Source organism: Grammomys surdaster, unplaced genomic scaffold (assembly GCF_004785775.1).
Source record: "Grammomys surdaster isolate TR1022 unplaced genomic scaffold, NIH_TR_1.0 362, whole genome shotgun sequence".
In the NCBI taxonomy this organism is placed as follows: domain Eukaryota; kingdom Metazoa; phylum Chordata; class Mammalia; order Rodentia; family Muridae; genus Grammomys; species Grammomys surdaster.
In genome coordinates this window covers 354,428-375,013 of record NW_021604781.1, presented here as the reverse complement: position 1 = coordinate 375,013, position 20,586 = coordinate 354,428, and the positions used below count along the sequence as shown (strand labels likewise).

The following is a 20,586-nucleotide window of genomic DNA, read 5'->3' as shown; positions in this document are numbered from 1 at the left end:
TTTTTTTTTTTTTTAAACTTTTTTTTGGTTTGTTTTTCAAGACAGGGTTCCTGGCTGTCCTGGAACTCACTCTGTAGACCAGGCTGGCCTTGAACTCAGAAATCCGCCTGCCTCTGCCTCCCAAGTGCTGGGATTAAAGGCATGTTCCCAGCTTGCTTTGCCTCTTGAACTATGAAATTAAGTTCTTGGGTTGGGGACATAGCTCAGTGGCAGAGCCTTTGCCTAGCACACCCTGGGACTTGTCTAGATTTAGCTCAGAATAAATTTGGAGTGGCAGCCCACACCTATAATCCAATAAACTAGGAATGGTGACCTTCACCTATGATCCCAGCACTCAGGAAGCAGAGACAGGAAGATGACAAATTCAAGGCTACCCTTGACTACAGTAAATTAAAGGGCATCCTGGGCTATACAAGAGCCCATGTAAAAGAAAAAAAAATTATCCATTACATCTTATTAACCAGAGCAGACAAATGTAAACAAGGAGAGTGATGCTCAAAGGCGAGGGTGGTAGTGACCCCACCTTGGGTGGTCATGGTTCCTCCCGGAGGACTAGAAACACTATCTATTAATATCATGAAAAATAAAAAACAGAGAATGGCAGTTGAACCGGGGACAATGCAATCTGTCACAAACACTCTGCGATTTCCTGTGACAGAAATGTAGACTCTGTGTTTGTGTGTGTGTGTGAGAGAGAGAAAGAGAGAGAGAGAGAGAGAGAGAGAGAGAGAGAGAGAGAGAGAGAGAATATATTTCTGGTCCCTCTGCTTAAGTGGTTCTCAACCTTCCTAATGCTGTGGCCCTTTAATACAGTTTCTCATGCCGTGGGGACCCCCCAACCATAATACTATTTTTGTTGCTACTTCATAAGTATAATTTTGTTAGTTATCTGACATGTAATATGACCCCTGTGAAAGGGTCACTCGACCCCAAAGCAGTCGCAACCCACAGGTTGAGAACCACTGGTTTAACATTATTAAGGAACGTTCTGGGGCCTGTTCTCTGCCCAGTGGAAATTATGCGCCAGTTTCCCCTTAGAGTGCCCCTTGCTTGGAAGAGCTTGAAGTGTGTCTCCAGTCTCCTTGGAAGGGTTCTTCACATTTACGATACACAAAATAACTTGACCCTTTTGTGAAGACAATAAGCCACCAAACCAGAGAATTATAAATAGGCTCCCTTAATCAATGCTGCCTGGGTTCTATTTCGTGTTATATTTGTGTCTCGAGTTACGTAAAGCTGTGGTGCAACCAATGTAACACAGGAAGGCTGGACAGATTTTAGAAAGATAATAGGAATGTGTGGGCACACAAATCTGTGGGTGTCTAGAATGAGTGTGAAGGGCAGAATGGCCAAATAGCAAGTAATAGCAGGACGGCAAGTCATTAACTCTTTCACAGCCACATGAAAGCTTAATTTTAGCCCTTCACTGAGATTTGACCAGGAGCCTACTGTAGTTGATAAATAATCCCACCCACCATCCCTATTGAGGGTCAATCAATGTCTGCCCCCCCCCACACTTTTTAAGACAGGGTTCTCTGTGTAGCTCTGGCTCTCCTGGAACTCACTTTGTAGACTAGACTGGCCTGAAACTTCGAGATCTGCCTCCCAAGTGCTGGGATAAAAGGTGTGCGCCACAACTGCTCGGCTTTACTCTGTAGAAAGTCCTTGACTACTGAATTGATGGGCACTTTGGAGACTCTGGCTGTAAGCTTCTCCCCAGCACAGGAACCAAGCCTCTACCCTCTACCACCTCCCTCCATTACCTCAACTTAACCATCAGATAATGGAAAACTCTGTCTGTGCAAGGCTCTGTGATGGGTGTTGGTACAGAATACAAAAGAACAGCTGTGTGTTGAGAACTGCTTATCAGACATTCCTGCATGCTCTGCCAGATAAAGGAATTAACTTTAATTCATCAGCTATATATTACTTGTTTACAAGTTTTTCAAATTTTATCTCCCACTGTGTGTGCCTGCATATGTCTGTGTGTGTGTACACGTGTGCGCATGGGTGCCAGAGGTAAATTTTAAATGTTTGTTTTTTTTTCCGAAGAGACAGGGTTTCTCTGTGTAGCTGGGCTGTCCTGGAACTCACTGTGTAGACCAGGCTGGCCTCGAACTCAGAAATCCGCCTGTCTCTGCCTCCCAAGTGCTGGGATCAAAGGTGTGTGCCACCACTGCCTGGCTTTTTTTTTGTTTTGGTTTTCTTGGGGATTTTTAGTGGGACTTTTTGTTTCTGTGTTTTGAGACTGGGCAGCCCTGGATGTCCTAGAATTCACTCTGTAGATCAGGCTAGTCTCAAGTCTTTCTGCCTCTGCCTCCCTACTGGGATTAAAGGCATGCAAGTGCTGGTGTGATCTCCATTTTCAGGTTCACTGGTGCTGATAACTAGAGAACCAAAGAAAAGCGCCACATGGTGGGGCCTTGAGGAGCCTGACAGGTGCAGAGGCCCCTGGAAAACTGGTTGGCACTGCCAATTATTACTAGGAAGATAAAATTTTCATTTGAAAAAGTCTCTAAATGTGTTCACAAGATTTTGGCAACCTTTGAGGGTAGTTGCATTAGAATGGTGGAGGTGGGAGCCAGATTTGTGGTGGGCAACCAGAAAATTAGCTACAAAAGGGACCATAAGACACAAGAAAGTCTGTCATCTTCCCGAGGCTATAGGCCAAAGTCAAGCAAATGTCAAGAGGAAAGGGACAAGATGCTGGAGGCTGTGGCACAATCAGTGCACCATGCAAGGGTAGAAAGCTGCAGGCAGCTTTCCATTACTGCCAACCCCCTGCCTTCCTCTGCCTGTTCTTTACATTCCAGGTTGTCACCTCTTTCAGAAGGCTGTATGGAGTTGTCTCCTTTGTCTTCTTTCCCTGGCAGAGCAGATTCCAGTAAGTATCCTGACCTCAACACAAAGCTGTAAATAAGTTGATTAAAAAAAAAAAATCAGACTCCCTAAAGGAAAGATATATTGGGTCATAAGTTCTATAAAGAATAAAAGAGCAGAAAATGATAAAGGGGCTTGCTATTTTTATAGGCCATTAAGAGATGGTCTTGACAAAATCTGGGCAGAGGTTGAATATGGAAAGGGGACAGACCACAGGCATTTATGTGGGACAAGCTTTCCAGCAAAGGAAATGCCAAGCACAAAAGCTTTGAAGAAGTGTGTGCCTGGCCTATCAAAGGCACAGCAAGGAGGGGATGTGCAACTGTATCCAAGCTCTGGGTTAGAAGTCACTTAAGGAAAAAGTCAGAAAGCCACAGCTTCGATGGGAGAGTTTTATAGGACAGGGTCACTGTCAGAATATAGGTGATATTCAAAGTCATGAAACAGTATCATCTGGAGAATAAAGGTATTTCAAAATAAGAGGTCAAAAAGACATCTCCTACCCCACAAAACTGCAAAGGTGAACGGAAATTTAAACTCAGTAACAAGGAATTATCAGTTTGCAAAGGTTTAGTAAATGATCCTAACAAAAAATGCTTGAGACAAGCATTTTTAAAGACAGGGTTTCTCTGTGTAGCTGTGGCTGTCTTGGGAACTTGTTCTGTAGACCAGGCTCACCTAAAACTCAATTCCCTGCCTGAGTTCTGTGATTAAAAGCAAAACTAATTTTTTTGTGTCTCCTTTTAAGTACCTGTACCTGTGTACAGTATGCTGAGAACAGAAGAGGGTAGTGCAGCCCCTGGAACTATCATGTGGGTGCGGGAAACTGAACCTGGTCCCATGCAAGGGCAGCCATCTCTCCAGCTCCCTTGCTCTTTTCACTTCCTAAAGCATTGGCAATATGTATCCTTTGCTCAGATTTGTGAAGAAGCCTGTCTTTAAAGATCATGTACATTCAGGCTGACCATTTGTGTTTTAGAAAACTGCTATGGTTTACATCAAATGGAAAGAATTCTTTTTGTGAATAGGTGTTTTGAAAGTAAGTTCCCCTAATCCAGCACATCTCAACTTGTGGGTGGCAACACTTTGAGGGGTCCAATTATCAGATACTTTCATTAGGACTCATAAGAATAGCAACATGACAGTTATGAAGTAGTAACGAAGTAATTTCATGTTTGGGGGCAGTGCAGCACTGGGAAGGCTGTGTTAAAGGGCCACAGCATTGGGAAGGCTGTGACTCACTGCTCATCTGAGTAACTGTTTCTGTCAGCTTCACTATAACCTTCCTGGATGGAGGTTTCTCTTCCAGTCAGAGTACGTGTAAGTGCACAAGGATCTAGGAAACCTTCACTCCAGTCCCATGTGCTCATGTTACCGACAAGGCAAAAGACAGCAGGACTTCCTGGGAAGGTCTCTAGGTCTTTCTACATACCATGAGCAAAATGGTAATGAGACTTAAGAGAAACTAGTTTTACAAAGCATAGCAGAAAATAAGACTAACACACAGATTAGGAGTCCCCAGAATAAGCGATTTTTAAAGGGCCATCCATTCATTTATATTAGCTACCCTGAGTCCAGTTTCCCCATGACAAGGCGTCAAGTCTCAGTTCTACCATATTGCAGTTTTCTAACACAACTTCAAATCTCAAAGCTGACATGAGGATGAAATTATTCACCCTTAATAGATCAAGAATGTTGGCACTGCCAGACATGGTGACACACCTTTAATCCCCAGCACTTGGGAGGCAGAGGCAGGCAGATTTCTAAGTTCGAGACCAGCCTGGTCTACAGCCAGGGCTACACAAAGAAACTGTCTCGAAAAAACAAAAAATAAAGAGGGGGGGGGAGGACAGGTGCTTGCACGCACGTGGATAGCCACCACCTAGGATCACTGCACTCTCATATATCCTAATACCAAACACAGCAGCAAACTCGGGCTTTAAGCTGTCAAGGGAGAAAACATGTCTAAAAACGGAGGCTTTCTTGAGGCAGTTGTTACTAGGTAACCCCAGCTATCCTTGCAGCTAGTAATCTGCCTGCTTCTTGCATCCTGCTAAGGTGTGCAGGTATCACAGCAACACGCTTGGTACTAGATTGTGATGTATTTAGTTTAGATTTGGATGCTGCTGAGGGATTCTGCACTCAAGGAAAATAAAGCCCATAGTGACAACTCAAGGGCTTTTAGTTTCTGAAGTGAAGAGAAAACCTCTGAAGGAAAATAAGACCTATAACAACACAGACCATGGTGTCTATGAGCCAAGAAAAACATACCAAAAGACCTGAGCAGAACCCTATTTCCTAAGACATTAACCTTGTGAATTTTAGCGCATTTAAGTAATTCTAACAAAATTCCCAGAACCAGGGACTTGGTGGGAATCTACAGAGACCCTTCCTGACTTGACAGGATTAAACGTGAGGACAACTAAGGCAGTTCTGTGAACCATGTACTGGACACACATGTACCTATACTCATACCATGTGTATATACACAGAGGCAGGTGCTTTTAAACACATTACTAGGTTAATGAGCTGTGACCACAGTCGCAAGCCGTTGCCTATGAAGGCAGCTAATGGGGACTTCACATCTAGTAGCCCCACTACTAGATGTTAACCAAGCAATCCATTTCACGAACACATGACACTTCGAGAGAACCACCCGTACCTTCACTGTCCAATTTCAGTATAACAAGCAACAGATAAGGAAGAGTTTGGCACTGCAAATTCCAATCCTGGCAAAACCTAAGAACTGCCAAAATGGCCATCAGAGAACGCTTAAGGCCAATTAGACTCTATCCTTACCACTCTGTGGCAACATTAAATGCAGCTACAAGTACAATCTGAAAGAACACCAGAAAGGTGTTCCAAAGACTTGTAAGGTCATTTATAATCTATAGGTTAGGAAAAAAGAGAGAAAAAAGAAAATCAATGCTTTCAGCAAATAGCACAAAATGTCTGAGCCACACTCCCAGTCCTGTTCTGGCTTAATTTTGTTTGCTCACTTTGGAGAATTCAGAGAATCTTCAAGGTGAGAATGACATCAGACACCCACTCCCTAAGAATATCCTTAGGATACCGATGTGCTACTATGGACATCATGCAGGACTTGAAGATCCTCCTGCCTCCACGTACTGTACCACCATGCCTGGCCAGCCACTAATTTTTCTTCCAGCTTTCCCACTGGTGATTCAGAACTGTCTTGAAACTAGTGTACATGTTTTGTAAATATTTGGCTATTTTCTAATCAAGAACACAGAAAATTTCTGTATACTAAACCATATCATTTAGAAGGATAATTAATAAAATTTGAACAAGAAAGACAATGAATGAGAAGCCAAACAGCGGTGGTTTACGCCTTTAATCCCAGCACTTGGGAGGCAGGAGGCAGAAAAAGTCGGATTTCTGATTTCAAGGCCAGCCTGGTCTACAGAGTGAGTTCCAGGACAGCCAGGTCTACACAGAGAAACCCTGTCTCAAAACAAAGAAAGACAACGAGAAGATACCATACTTGAACCTAAGGAAAAACTCTGCAGTTGGGTCCTTTATTTCTTTTATACACTAGGCCATGAATTCGTATGGAATGGGCTCCAGCAGCTCAGGCTCTTTCCCATTAGTCCTCACAAAGTGTGCTTCTCTGGGTGGTGCAGGCTGGTAAAGAGAAGGAATTATGGTAAAGTTTAGTTGTTCTTTGGAATTAATGAACACTCAATTCTTAAAAACTTATTAACAAAGTGAGCAAAGTTTTACAGGATCCTCAAGATTAACAATAAATACCACCAAGCTGGACTCTTACCTGGCGCTTCAGCTGAACCCAGGTGCCCTTCTCTTTGGCTTCCTTTTTCTTCTGATCGTTCTCCTTCACCCGCTTCAGGAAGCTGTCTCTGCTCTTCGAGTGTTTAATGTGCTCAATCCGCACATTGATCCTCTTGGCCAGAATCTTGCCCCTGGAATGACCAAAGAACAAATTCTAAGTGCTTCATTAAGAAACAACAAAAATGTATACTATTCTAATAATCGTTCACTCAAGATCAATATGGTGACACGTCAATCATTCTTACCCAAAGGAAGAGGCACACTTTAAAGCCACACTAGGCTAATGAAGTCTTAATGCTATAAAATCCAGCACAGACCACTCACTCACAGAATTCCCCCTCCCCGACATCAATGTTTCCCCTGACAGGTTACAAGACAAACACTTAAGTTTGCCTGAGTTTTAAAAGGTTATTTCCTTTGCCCCACTTGAATGGCCAATGAAGACATTAAGTCCAATTGGCAAAGTGAAAGGGGGTGTGCAACAGATTACTTAAGAGAAAGGTGTTGTACTCACTTAACTTGCTTGTTTACAATGATGCCCACGGCATGCTGGGTGACATTGTAGACTCTTCCGGTTTTGCCGTGGTAACACTTATGGGGCATTCCTTTTTGAACAGTACCCATTCCCTAGTCAACAGACAAAGTATTATTCCAGAAATTTCTCTTTTCAAATCATTGAACTAACCAAGGCTCCCTTTCAAGGTCAACTCAGGAACTCTCAGAGCCGGTGAAATGTGGTTTTCACACTGCATCAAGCAATCAAATAGACAGTCATCATCAAGTTCCAGAGCGCCAGAATATTCAACTAACCATCAAACCCACTGGGGTTTTCCTAAAACTTGCATCTTTAATAACAAATTTTGTCTTTTGACACAGGGGTCTAACTGTATAACCCCAGCTGGTCTTGAACTCAAGAAATCTTCCTGCCTTTGTATCCTGAATGCCAGGCTTAAAGGCATGAGCCAGCACTCTCAATTTCTAATAACATACATTTAACGGCATCTTTTTACCCCTACTATTAACTTCAAGTAATTAAATCACCATTCCCTTTTTTTTTTTTTTTGGTTTTTCGAGACAAGGTTTCTCTGTATAGCCCTGGCTGTCCTGGAACTCACTCTGTAGACCAGGCTGGCCTCGAACTCAGAAATCCGCCTGCCTCTGCCTCCCAAGTGCTGGGATTAAAGGCGTGCGCCACCAACGCCCGGCTAAATCACCATTCCTAACTTGTGGTGCTTATTCCTCCATACAAACTTACCTTGATGTCTACAATATCACCCTTCTTATAGATTCGCATGTATGTGGCCAAAGGAACAACTCCTACAACAGAAAAAAAAAAAGAATCAAGAAGATACCTAGAACAGGTACGCTTTCATGAAGGTACCAGTTTTCAACACAAAGTACACATTTTTGGTAGTTACATACACTATAATGGACAATTTCTCCTACAAGCAAAGCCAGTCTAAGGCATGCCACTTCTTTCCAGGGCAAGCCTGCACAGACAATTATGAGACTATGAGAGAGGCATGCTTTCCCTTATGGCAGAATACAGGCATGTGCTGCCAATGAGCCATTTAATGATATAGGACACAGACAAACCACTAATATCAAAGAGGATCAAGTCACTTACCATGTTTCCTAAAAGGCCTAGAGAACATATACCGAGTGCCTCTCCTCTTTCCCTTTGTGTTGGTCATTTTGGCGAGTTAACTGAAACCAGAAAAGTTACCAGTCAAACAATCCAAACTTAATGTTAGCAACTCTCCTATTAACCTCTATCCAATGTTTACATTGTGTGGTATTACATTAAAAACTGGATTGCACACTGTCCCTAAAGATTACACAGACTGACTCCATCAACCCCAACACTTCCCTCAACCTCCACAGCACTAGAATTGAAACCAGGTGCCCACAATTCCTTAAAGAGTCCAAATTCTGTCATTAAAAACAGCAGGACTAGATGTTAAAACTTAGGCCTATATACTGTTATCTACATGTAAAACAGCTTAGAATGCAAAAGACACTGAGACCTGCCAACTCCAGGATAACTTGGGAGCTCACCAAACTCAGCCTGTTCTATCAAAATTCTCTTAATTCCACATTTCCATTTGCTAATGTTTTAGAAAGCATGTATGGAAAACCATATTCCCACTAAATTTAATGCAAGCCCAATGCTTCCTGCTACAAGAACTACTTAAACCCACATTCCTACCTGTAAACGGACTAATTCTAATAAGCAGTAAAATAATAGCCTCCAAAGATTTTTGGCACAAAAAGACTACTCCAACTGGCAGCTAATTTAGCACCAGCTAAGAACTTACACGTATTTCCCACAAACCAACAAGGTTTGGATCACTTCAGTCATCCAGGGCAGAAATAGACGCCATTCCTAACCACAAGGGAAGCACCAAAGCAGGGTGTACTAGAGTGAACCAACTGCCCTTTTAGTCTTAAGCAATGCTGTAGCAGCCTTAAGGTTACCTTCCTTCCCCAAGCTCGTCTTCTAGGGCCAAAATCTGCAAATTGCTAAGTGTTTCATGCATCCGGAGGACGGCGTCCCCATTACCAGGCTGACTCGGCGGGCACCCTCCTCGCCCTAGCCAATTCCAAGCTTGTACACACCCAGGTATCGTTAAGACCCAAACCGAATCATAAGTTCTAACCCGACAGCACATGCTCAAGTTTGGGGTAAGGCGGACGCTCGGGAACCAAGACTGAGCCAGGCCCGGCTTCCCTTGATAAAAACCCCTTACCCACACCGCCCAAGCCAGTGACCTCCAGAGAGTCTCCCCACTACCCTAACACGCAGTCTCTGCGGCCTGGACTCCACAAGCAGCGTGTGAGAAGCGCAAGACGAGGGAGCCACGCGCGTACCAACCTGGAAGATGGCTGCCTAGGCCGAAAGGAAGAGGGCGGGGCTGCGCGCTCTTACAAGGCCCGAGGGCTGCCCACGGTGCCGCCTGAAGAGAAACGCCCGGCCTGCGAGGCTCTTCGAGAGGGCCTCATAGCCCCGATAACCTGGATACGCCGTGAGGATGCTCTCCTTTGTGCAGATTAAAGGCAGCAGGCCAACAGAAACTCACACAGGCACCCTGTTAGACAGCTCAGAATGGGGCCCTCGCGAGCGTAGAGCTAGACGCGCTTCCGTAGCGTGTTGACGTTTCCCGTGCGTCATGTGACGTAAGGCACCGCCTCCCCTCTGGGTTGGCCTACGTTCCGCTGTGCAGTGCGTCTTAGTGGTCGTAGCGTGTGTGCTGAGTCGCGTAGGCTGACAGTTACGTGTGGACAAAAAAAAAAACAAAAAAAAAAAAACAAAAAACAAACAAACAAACAAAAAAAACCTTGTCTGTGTGTATTTCAGGTTTTTCTCCAGAAGTAGTTAACACACCTACTGGTCTGTTAAGTTTGAAAAGCCATGAGTGGTGCGCATGCTCATAATCTTAGTCTTCGGGAGGCAGAGGCAAGAACGGCTCGAGTTTCGAGACCGCCCTCAGCCATATAGTTGAGACCCTGTCTCAAAAAAAAAAAAAAAAAAAAAAAGCTTCACTTCGGTTTTCTTTCCTCTCATACCTGTAGTTTCATCATGTCCAGACACTCGCCTATCTTGTTTAGTATATATTAGTATATTAACTGTACAGATGATAGGTTTCATTTTGACATCTTAAGACAGGCATGTGTGTAAAGTACTCTCATATTCACCCTTATTAGCCTCACGTTTCCTTCCATTCCTGTCTCCCTGGCTGCAGATACGGGTGTTTAGTCAGTCGTACTGGAAGCAGTATTCCTGATTAATTTATTGGCATAACCGAATGAGGATTTCGAGAGATGAACATTGTTATTTTTGTAATAGCTATCCGGATCCTCGTTCCACTTATGCAATCGTCCCCCACTTAAATTTGGAGACATTAATATCTGTCCTTAATATGCGTTCTTGGGAAGTTAATTCCTACCTTCAGCAAAACAAGAAACCAGTGTGCTGGTTCAGCCAGCTAGGAGGGTGGAGTGCACGTCTTTGATCTTTACTCTGGACTGCATAGTATTGGAACCGAGCTGAGATCTCTGCCAAGCCATGCTCACGGACAGCCTACTGATCAGAGTCAGCTCACTTCCCTCAGCTTCTGCCTGCTCCCAAGGCTCATCCTTGAATATTTATGGACTCTGAAAACCACTGTATCCTGCTAATAAACCCCAATAATAAATTCACTCAAATCTAGTGAATGACATGTCCAGCCAGGGTTAAGTTCTGTTTGAAATTCCATTCATTCATGCTAGATGATGGCCATTTAATTGGAAGATTCTGTAATAACATTGAAGTCCTATCTCAGAGAGTTTGAAAAACATAACTGATTTAATTAACCAGGAGTTTAATATGAGGCTTTAATTATTGAGCAATCTTTAATATCTATGATCAAATTATGTACAGTTGCTTATAATTAATTTTTATCTTGGTCATAGCAAAATTTTATTCCCAAAGCAATTTTTGTCTGATTTTGAGATAGAGTCTCATGTTGCTATGACTGATTTAGACTCAGAAGGATCTGCCTGCCTCTGCTTCCTGGGTGTGTGATTAAAGGTGGACACCAGCATGTCTGGCCTAATTTTTCTGTTTTGTTTTGTTTTTTTTTTTTAGCATATTACTTACTTTAGCTGATTTGGGTTGAGTGTAATCAAAATAATACTAGTGCTAGCCTAAGAGTTAAGAAAATAAAAATACGCTGGGCGGTGGTGGCACACGCCTTTAATCCCAGCACTTGGGAGGCAGAGGCAGGCAGATTTCTGAGTTCGAGGCCAGCCTGCTCTACAGAGTGAGTTCCAGGACAGCCAGGGCTACACAGAGAAACCCTGTCTCGAAAAACAAACAAACAAACAAACAAACAAATAAATAAATAATAAAAGAAAATAAAAATACTATACAAAGATGAATACCAGAATTAAACATGTTCCTGCTCTGGGCCATTGTTTTAGACTTTACCCATTGTCTGTGATATATGTGTGTGTGCATGTGTGCACATGTGTGTTAGCATATCTCTGTGTGTATGTACATACATATTTAGGTATATAAGTTGAGAGTTTCAACTTATGCTAAATGTGCAGATGCTAAGTGTATAACTGGATTTTTATACTAACATTTTTAAGCTTCATAACCTATACCTGCAGTCAATATAAAGAATGTTACCTCCCCCAAGATTTCTGGAACTTCTTCCTAGTCAATCTACTCTCCCATCATAGTCATGAAATAGTCTTGATTTCTTTATTCTGTCATTTGTTTTGTCCTTTCTTTAAACAAACAAAGGGGCTAGGGAATTGAATCCAAGGCACGGTGTATGCCAGACACCCACTGTAAGGATAAGCTATATCCCTGTTCAGTATCCCAATTTCTATAAAAATATCGTTTAATTGCAGGTAAGCAGTACCATACAATTTATGGTTTTTTTCTCTCATTTTTTTTTACCCTTCTTAGTGTTTTGAGATTCAATCATGTTGCACATGTCAGTAGTTAAACATTATTTAATGCTAACTAGTATTTCACTGTATGGATATACTGAAATGTGACTTCGTGGTCTTTTGACTAAGACCAGGTGAATCTTTTAATAAAGGTGCATAAGTTTTCATGAACTTGTTCTTCTTTCTGTTGGGTTGATACGTGGCAGGTATGTTTCTGGTCATATATTAGGCCTTTACTTCACTTCACAAAAGCATTGCAAAGTAGTTCCCAAAGGGAACCACAGTTTTGTTTATCTAGCATTCTCCTCTGAAGGAGTAAAGCATATATGCTCTTTATTATGATGGCAGGGTCTTATTAAATCTCTCAGGCTACTTTGAACTCTTGGACTGAAGTGACCCTTCTGCCTCAGGCACCCTGGTAGCTGGGTTGTTAAGTTAGCTACTTTGCCATCCACAAGAAATTATTTTGTGCCGGGCAGTGGTGGCACACGCCTTTAATCCCAGCACTTGGGAGGCAGAGACAGGCGGATTTCTGAGTTTGAGAACAGCCTGGTCTACAAAGTGAGTTCCAGGACAGCCAGGGCTACACAGAGAAACCCTGTCTCAAAAAAGAAAGAAAGAAAGAAATTATTTTGTACTGCAAGCATCTTATTTATTTGAGACAAGGTCTCAATATCTAAACAGGCTAGCCTCAAACTCATAGAGATCTTCCTGCCTTCACCTTCCTGGGACTGGTATTAAAAGTGTGCTCTACCACATCTGACTATTTTATTTGTTGGTTTTGAACTATTGGTGATCAAAGACCTCATGCATACTAGGCAAGTGCTTTTCCACTGACCTATGTCCCCAGCCCTGCCTCGTTTAAAAACAGTTGTGTCACCAGCTCCACTGTACAGATCTTCAAACCAAAGTAGTTTCCTGAGTTCCTCATGATCAATTTGTCTCTAGTTTGAGGTCATTAATAGAAAGGGAACGAAAAAAGTGTTGAAATAGAAAAAATGTAGTAAGTTTGAGAATTCACATTTCATTCAGTATTTATGAGCATCTAGGTTCAGTCAGGAACTGTCACATGGCATGAGGCTATAAGTGTAAAGTAGTCCTTGCTCTCAAGGACCCACAGGGAGACTGGCAGGAGAGAAAGGTAAATCCATACATTATTCCAAGTGCCCTAATAAAAGAGACTGAGTTTGAGCACTGTGGGAATTGTGTAGAGGAAACCGGTGTTCCCCGATTAGAGGAAGTGGGCCAATCTCGAAGCTTCACATAGAGTCCAGCTTAGTGAAAGACTGAGACTGGTCAACAAATGCAAGTGGAGAGCTTCTGGCAGAAAGAAAGCTTGTGAACAGACGGAGCGATGGATCATAATGTGAACTCAGAAAAATGAAATCACCCAATAGCTACAGGAAGGAAGGTAAGCACCAAGAGGTGGTGTCCTACAATGAAGGGCGTATAAAAGAGACTTGACTAAAACACTTCACAAAACACAGCTTTGGACGGGGAATGTAGCTCAGTGGACAGAAACTCTCCTAGTATGCAGAACACCATTTGTTGCAGCACTGGGAGGAAAAAGATAAATTTGCATCTCTGCATAGTATGTTTTTGTATTATCTCTTATGAAGGACTTTATAAAGAATTATTTGATGAGCCAAGTTGTGGCACAGGCCTTTAATCTTAGCACTTCAGAAGCAGCAAGCAGATTTTTGAGCTTGAGGCCAGCCTGGTGTATGTGGTAACTTCCAGGACAGCCAGGGCTATACAGAGAAACCCTATCTCAAAACAAACAAACAAACAAACAAATTATTTAATTTGTGTGTATGTATGTGTACTTGAGTGTGTGTATGTGTGAACATAGTGCCTACAGAGGACAAAATAATAAGTTCCCCTGGAATACAGAAAGTTGTGAGCCACCATTTGAGTGTTGGGAATTGAACCAGGGGTTTTGGGCAAGAGCAGCCAGTGTGCTTGACCACTGAGCCACGTCTCTGACCTCAGAAGAATGATTTAAAAAGTGTGTTTGCTTTCTTCTTCTTCCTCTTCTCCTTCTTGTTCTCCTTCTCATTCTCCTCATTCTCCTTCTTCTCCTCCTTATTCCTTCTCCTCTTCCTCCCCCCCCCCCACTTCTTCTTTCATCCCAAAGACATTGGCTATCAAGAGAACACATTTTCAAAGCCTGTGGGAAACAGCGTCTGTCCTCTACGGCTAAGGTGCCATCTATACCCTGTCTGACGATCTTTCCTCTTTTTTCTGATTGCCCTTTATCTTGATAAGAGGAAAAATTAGTGGAAGGATACTTGCAGATAAGAACCGAAGAAGAGCTGGACGGTGGTGGCGCACGCCTTTAATCCCAGCACTTGGGAGGCAGAGGCAGGTGGATTTCTGAGTTCGAGGCCAGCCTGGTCTACAGAGTGAGTTCCAGGACAACCAGGGCTACACAGAGAAACCCTGTCATGAAAAAAAACAATAACAGAAAAAAAACCAAAACAAACAAACAAAAAAAGAACTGAAGAGGAACCCTGTGTGGTGGCACACAGCTCTAACTGGGTGGCTGATACAGGGGGATCAGGAATACAAAGTCATGCTCAGTACATGCAGTGCTCAAACCCATCCTGGGCTACGTGACATCCTGTTAACATGTATACACACACACACAGAAGGGAGGAAGAGTTTCTGCTGTCTACACAAAATTCTCATCCTCAGCAAAATATTCCTGAAATTATAACCAATGAGGAGAATATTTATTCCCCTATGGATAATTGAAAAGTATATCATTAGGAATATATTTTTTAAAAAAAATAGCCGGGCAGTGGTGGCACACGCCTTTAATCCCAGCACTTGGGAGGGAGAGGCAGGCAGATTTCTCAGTTTGAGGCCAGCCTGGTCTACAGAGTGAGTTCCAGGACAGCCAGGGCTACACAGAGAAACCCTGTCTCAAAAAACCAAATAAATAAATAAATAAATAAATAAATAAATAAACCAAAAATAAATAAATAAGTAAATAAGCACATTTTCCCCCTCTGAAGTTTTCATTTTCAATCTCAAGAAGCAGAATAATGAACCAACTAAAATATATATTTTTTTTCTAAAATCAAATTCTGTATCTGAAAGAAGGAAGGTATAAACAGGCTTGGAACCATGTAACTGCATGCTTCAGTTGAATCCCATCCTCTGGACCCATCCAGGATTGTCTTCATCTGAATTTTTTTTTTTTTTTTTTTTGTTCCTGAATCCTGTGTTTTGTTTCAGCATCAAAGATGTTTTCAGGGCTGGAGAGATGGCTCAAAGATTAAGAGCACTGACTGCTCTTCCAGAGGTCCTGAGTTCAATTCCCAGCAACCACATGGTGGCTCACAACCATTTGTAATGGGATCCGATGCCCTCTTCTGGTGTGTCTGAAGACAGCTACAGTGTACTTATCATATAAAATAATTCCTTTGTTTTGTTTTGTTTTTTGAGACAGGGTTTCTCTGTATAGCCCTGGCTGTCCTGGAACTCACTCTGTAGACCAGGCTGGCCACAAACTCAGAAATCCACCTGCTTCTGCCTCCCAAGTGCTGGGATTAAAGGTGTGGGCCACCACTGCCTGGCACTAAATAATTCTAAAAAAAAAAAAAGATGTTTTCAGCTTTCTTTGACTATAAGGCGAGGGCCATGTGAAGCAGAGCTTATGAAATGATCAGGTATTTGGGGACCTGAAGTGTGTCTTAGTGGAGAGGACAGTTGGGGAGGTAACTGCTTTGGGTGAAGGTCCTGCTGTGTGCAGGGAGTAGAACATAGCTGGAGAATGCAGAAGGATAGTGTGTTGGTTTGTAATAGCTGAGGAGCAGCCCTATGACCCGTAACCATATTCATTTCCGGTGGCATTGTCTGTTTGCCCTCATAACCATCACCAGAAGCTGTACACCTGTCTTGTGTAGCCATCTCCTCCCAGCGCTTGGAAAGCAGAGATGGGCAGATCTTTGTGAGTTCCAGGTCAGCCTGTTCTACAGAGCGAATTCTTCAGGGCTACACAGAGAAACTGTCACAAACAAACAAACAAACAAACAAGACCCAGTACATCCTCAGGACTTGGGAAAATTCTGAGGGGTGGCTTGCTAAGACTTAGGAAGTAAACAACTCAAAAATCCCAGGAAGTCCCCAAAACTGACCATATACATAAGACCCATACCTCCTCAACACTGCATAAATGGTAAAGACTACTCCTGAGAATCAAAGCAACTGAACTGTCTGGAAGAGGTTGCCTGTCCTGTCCGAGTTGCCTGTAAGTTGTGCAGAGAGCTCAATGGTTTCAGCTCTGTGGTGGGCATTGGTGATACAGCTGACTTTGAATCCTCCCTGCTCATGTAAGTCACCTCTCACCCACATACCTGGAAGTAACCCCAATAAACTATTGGTTCACTGAATTGGACTTCACAGAAGTATTGTTACTTTGATCTGTGGTCAGTTTCTTTTCTGAGGTGAATAGACACTTGTGCTGTATCTACCCAGGAAAAGTGTCACACAGCAACATGTCTCCCTGGAAAAGTCAATCTTTCTATGTGAGAAAAAAGGCAGAGGAAAAAAACACATACTGGTTCACATACTTACTTCATACAAGTTGGAATACTGATTCAGTTTCCTTTTGTCCTTATCCAGACTGAAAGATAGATTGGCTATGGAAACATAAATTGAGAGGTTTCTAGGGCTAAATTCCAAGTTTACTGAAAATAAATGATTATAAATATTTGACATGGCCAGGGATCGTGGTGCACACCTTTAATCCCAGCACTTGTGAGGCAGAGGCAAGTGGATCTCTGAGAGTTGGAGGCCAGCCTGTTCTACAAGAGTGTCCAGAACAGTCAGGGCTAGTTATACTGAGAAACCCTGTCTCAAAAACACCAAAAATAAGTAAGTAGGTAAGTAAACAAATAAATATTTGACATGAACTGACTGAACCCCATAGTCCACGCAGGCATGCATGAGCTATGTGTTACTCAGAAGAAAGTTGAGAATGTTTGTTTGCTGGTTGGTTGGTTTCAGCTTTATTTTGCTTTATATTTGAGTCTCTTACCCAAATATGCATTCTTCCTTAGTGATCTTAGGCCTGCAAAGTTTTCCAGGAAGGTGGATTTATAGATTCATTTCCATTTCTCTATGTGAATTCTACACAGGTTTTAATGCAGCCTTACTGATTGCCTCAAGCTGGAGGTTAGAGGGTTTTTTTGTTTGTTTGTTTTGTTTAAACTTGGATTTGTCCTGTAAACATGCTGATTTTTTTTTTAAAGTAGGAGTTGTTGTTTCGAAAGAGTATTATTGTGTAGCCCAGGTTGGCCTGAGCTTGAAGTGTCCAACCTCTGCTTTCCTAAGGCTGGCATACAGATCTAAATGCATCATATCCCTATCTTGATTTTGCTGATTCTGTCATGTCTTCAGACATTTAGACAAAGTGTTCATAATTCAACCAGCTCTCTGTGAGGAGAGAAGAGGAATCCAGTGGTTGCTATGGTTGTTTAAACGTTTTATTTGGGGGACATTTTTCAAGAGAGATCCACAGACATTTTCTCAAGGTTGTGTTTCCCGTTGCTATGCAAAATTGTGAGCAGTTAGTGTGTGCGGACACTAGATGATTCCTGCAGGTGGATTCAACGTCTTGTCTCTGTCTCTGAGCTATCATTCAGGTACGGGTTGTGTTTTAACAGAATAAAAAGAATGCAGAGGAAATTACTTTGGCTGTCATACTTGCAGAGCAAAAGTGAAACTTTGGTATCCATTAGAGAAATCACTCTGCCAAAATTTGCTATAATGCTAGGAAATTTTGAAATAGGCTCTTTTTGGAAACAGACAGTAGTCATCAGGATGAACCACAATGGCATCAAAATATTTCTGTAAAATAATTGATACCAACCCCCTTTAAGGGTTTAGCTCGGATTTGTAGTTGAAGCCTGCATGTAGCCTCTAAACATTTGTCAGACGTTAATGCTGTTAATTTGTGCCACGCCTTCAAACTCTGAAGGTGGAATTGCACTTCCAGCTGTTTACTCCAGACTAACTTTAAACCATCCATGATGCTTAAATTTTGCCTTTTGCTGTATCCTTGTGTTGGTTATTCCTTATCGCCAGATCATCCAGCTGTAGAATCACCTAGGAGACACACTTCTGGGTGTCTATGTGTCTGCAAAGTTCTAACTGAGGAGAGAAGACCCACCCTAATGTAGGAGGTGCCATCCCAGGCTGAAGAAAAAGGGACAAATGAGACTGGTGAGATGGCTCAGTAGGAAAAGTGCCTGCCTGCTTCATAAGATCAAGACCTGAGTTGATCCCTGGGTCCCTACAAAATTACCACTTTGTATCCAGGGCTAAACAGAGTGTCTTCACAATATATACATACATGTATATGAATATATTATATATATTTTCTATACATATATTTATATTTAGAAAGAGAGAGGACTATGAAAATGGAAAGGAAATGAGCTTGCCCAACTGGATTAGTGTTAGATGGGGTCATTTTAATGACAACCTTGGTCTTGTTGAGAAATTATCATTCACTAGTTGCAATCTTACAAGGATGGCCAGCTTGTGGGGGGGGAGGGGACTCTGTTCAGTGGCTGGTGTCCAGCAGCACTCATGGCCTTGACTATTACTGGTCACCTTGTAGGAGACAGGAGTGAGAGGTGCTAGGGGTTCAGATGATAGACAAATCCTTGTGCTCTTGAAGTTTCCCTTCCATCGAGGAGAGCTGCTGATACATAGTCCACTGTTGTTTATAGCATTGCATCACAACATGCATGTCATGAAGGGTTGAGGCAGGTGTTAGAAGTTCCAGAAATTACAAATCCTGGTTTATACCGTGTCCAGGGAAGACATAACAGGCAGGGGCTTATCTACAAAGATCTGAGAAAGGGAGGGACAGAGGCTCAGAAAGAGGGCAGCACTTGCACGGAGGTCAAGCATAGGTTATGTGGGTGGGTGTGGCCAGGATGGAGATGGTGAAAAGAAAGCACTTTCTTTACTGTTTCCTTGCTGTGATCAAATATGGGGCTTGTAGTTTGAGGGTTCAGTATATCATAGCAGGAAGGTAGTTCGCAGCTGTGCCGGAGCCTGAGATGCTGGTCACGTGTCAATACTCAGGAAGCCGAGACGCTGATGCTGATCACATGTGTCAATGCTCAGGAAGCCCAGAGAGACCGATGTCGATGCTGGTCACGTGTCATAACTCAGGAAGCCGAGGGAGACGGACGCTGATGCTCAGCATTAAAAAAAAGTCAACAAAAAAATTTTGATGTAAGTACTTTTGAATATATTTACTATTTGTGTGTGCGAGTGCTTTGCTTGCCTGTATGTCTGTGTACCACGTGTTTCCCAGTGCACACAAAGGTCAGAAGAGGACATTAGATACGCTGGCTGGAACTGGAGTTACACATGGTTGTGAGCCGCCATACATGTGCTGGGACCTGAACCACGTTCTCTGCAAGAGCAACAAGCGCTTTTGTTTGTTTGTTTGTTTTTGTTTTGTTTTTTCGAGACAGGTTGTTTGTTTGTTTGCTGTTTGTTGTTTTTCGAGACAGGGTTTCTCTTTATAGCTCTGGCTGTCCTGGAACTCACTCTGTAGACCAGGCTGGCTTTGAACTCAGAAATCTGCCTGCCTCTGCCTCCCAAGTGCTGGGATTAAAGGCTAGAGCCACCACTGCCCGGCAACAAGTGTTCTTTTGCTGTTGCTGTTTTGTTTGTTTTTGAGACAGGGCTTCAACAAATGTCCTTAATCACCGAGCTATCACTTTAGCCCCTAAATAGAAGTTTTTAAAAGTAAGAAAAGTGAAAAGAATGCCTAGCACTGGAATTTAAGGCTTGCCCATGAAACCTGGCTACAACATTTTAAATTTATGTATACATGTATGTATGGGTACCTGTCGGGGGCCAGAAGAGGTCTTCAGATCCACTGGAGCTTGATTGTGAGCCACCATGTGGGCGCTGGGAAGCAAACTTGTGTCCTTTGCAAGACGAGCTCGTACCCTTAATTACCAAGTCGTCTCTCCAGTTCATTTAAAACAAAACAAAAACAAAACAAAACAAAATTTGTATACAGCACTCTGTCTGCAGGCCAGAAAAGAGCATCAGACCTCATTAGAGATGACTGTAAGCCACCATGTGGTCCCTGGGAATTGAACTCAGGACCTCTGCAAGAGCAGTCAGTGGTCTTAACCGCTGAGCTCTCTGTCCAGCCTGAGCTTCACTCCTCAAGCACTGGTCTGTAGCCTACACTTCTGCCAATACCACACAGACTAAATGACTGTAGGTTGGTATTATTTTTAAACTAGTTGTTGTATGTATGCATACATGTATATTGTAATGTTTTAATACATATGTATTCTGTGGACTTCAAACTAAAGTAATTAGTACCCCACTTCTTCAATACCACTGTTTACAGCCATCAGGCTTTCCTCTTCTAGTTCTTTTTTTTTTTTTTTTTTTTTTTTT

At 42.6% G+C, this 20,586-nt stretch overlaps 1 long non-coding RNA gene and 2 other non-coding genes across 4 annotated transcripts; all 3 read right to left on the bottom strand.

Annotated features, from left to right (window-relative positions):
* Positions 1 to 6,204: 6,204 nt before the first annotated feature.
* Positions 6,205 to 9,598, bottom strand: LOC114631444. 2 transcript variants are annotated; one of them, XR_003712957.1, is made up of 3 exons: positions 9,566 to 9,598; positions 8,318 to 8,397; positions 6,205 to 8,007 (listed from the first exon to the last, which is right to left on the bottom strand). It is a non-coding gene; the product is annotated as an uncharacterized LOC114631444 (long non-coding RNA). The 2 variants fall into 2 exon arrangements; XR_003712958.1 differs by lacking the exon at positions 9,566 to 9,598 and adding an exon at positions 9,485 to 9,533.
* On the bottom strand, positions 7,040 to 7,168 carry LOC114631484. The gene has a single exon (XR_003712968.1). It is a non-coding gene; the product is annotated as a small nucleolar RNA SNORA27 (small nucleolar RNA).
* LOC114631483 lies at positions 7,404 to 7,474 on the bottom strand. Its single transcript, XR_003712967.1, has one exon. It is a non-coding gene; the product is annotated as a small nucleolar RNA SNORD102 (small nucleolar RNA).
* Positions 9,599 to 20,586: the final 10,988 nt, after the last annotated feature.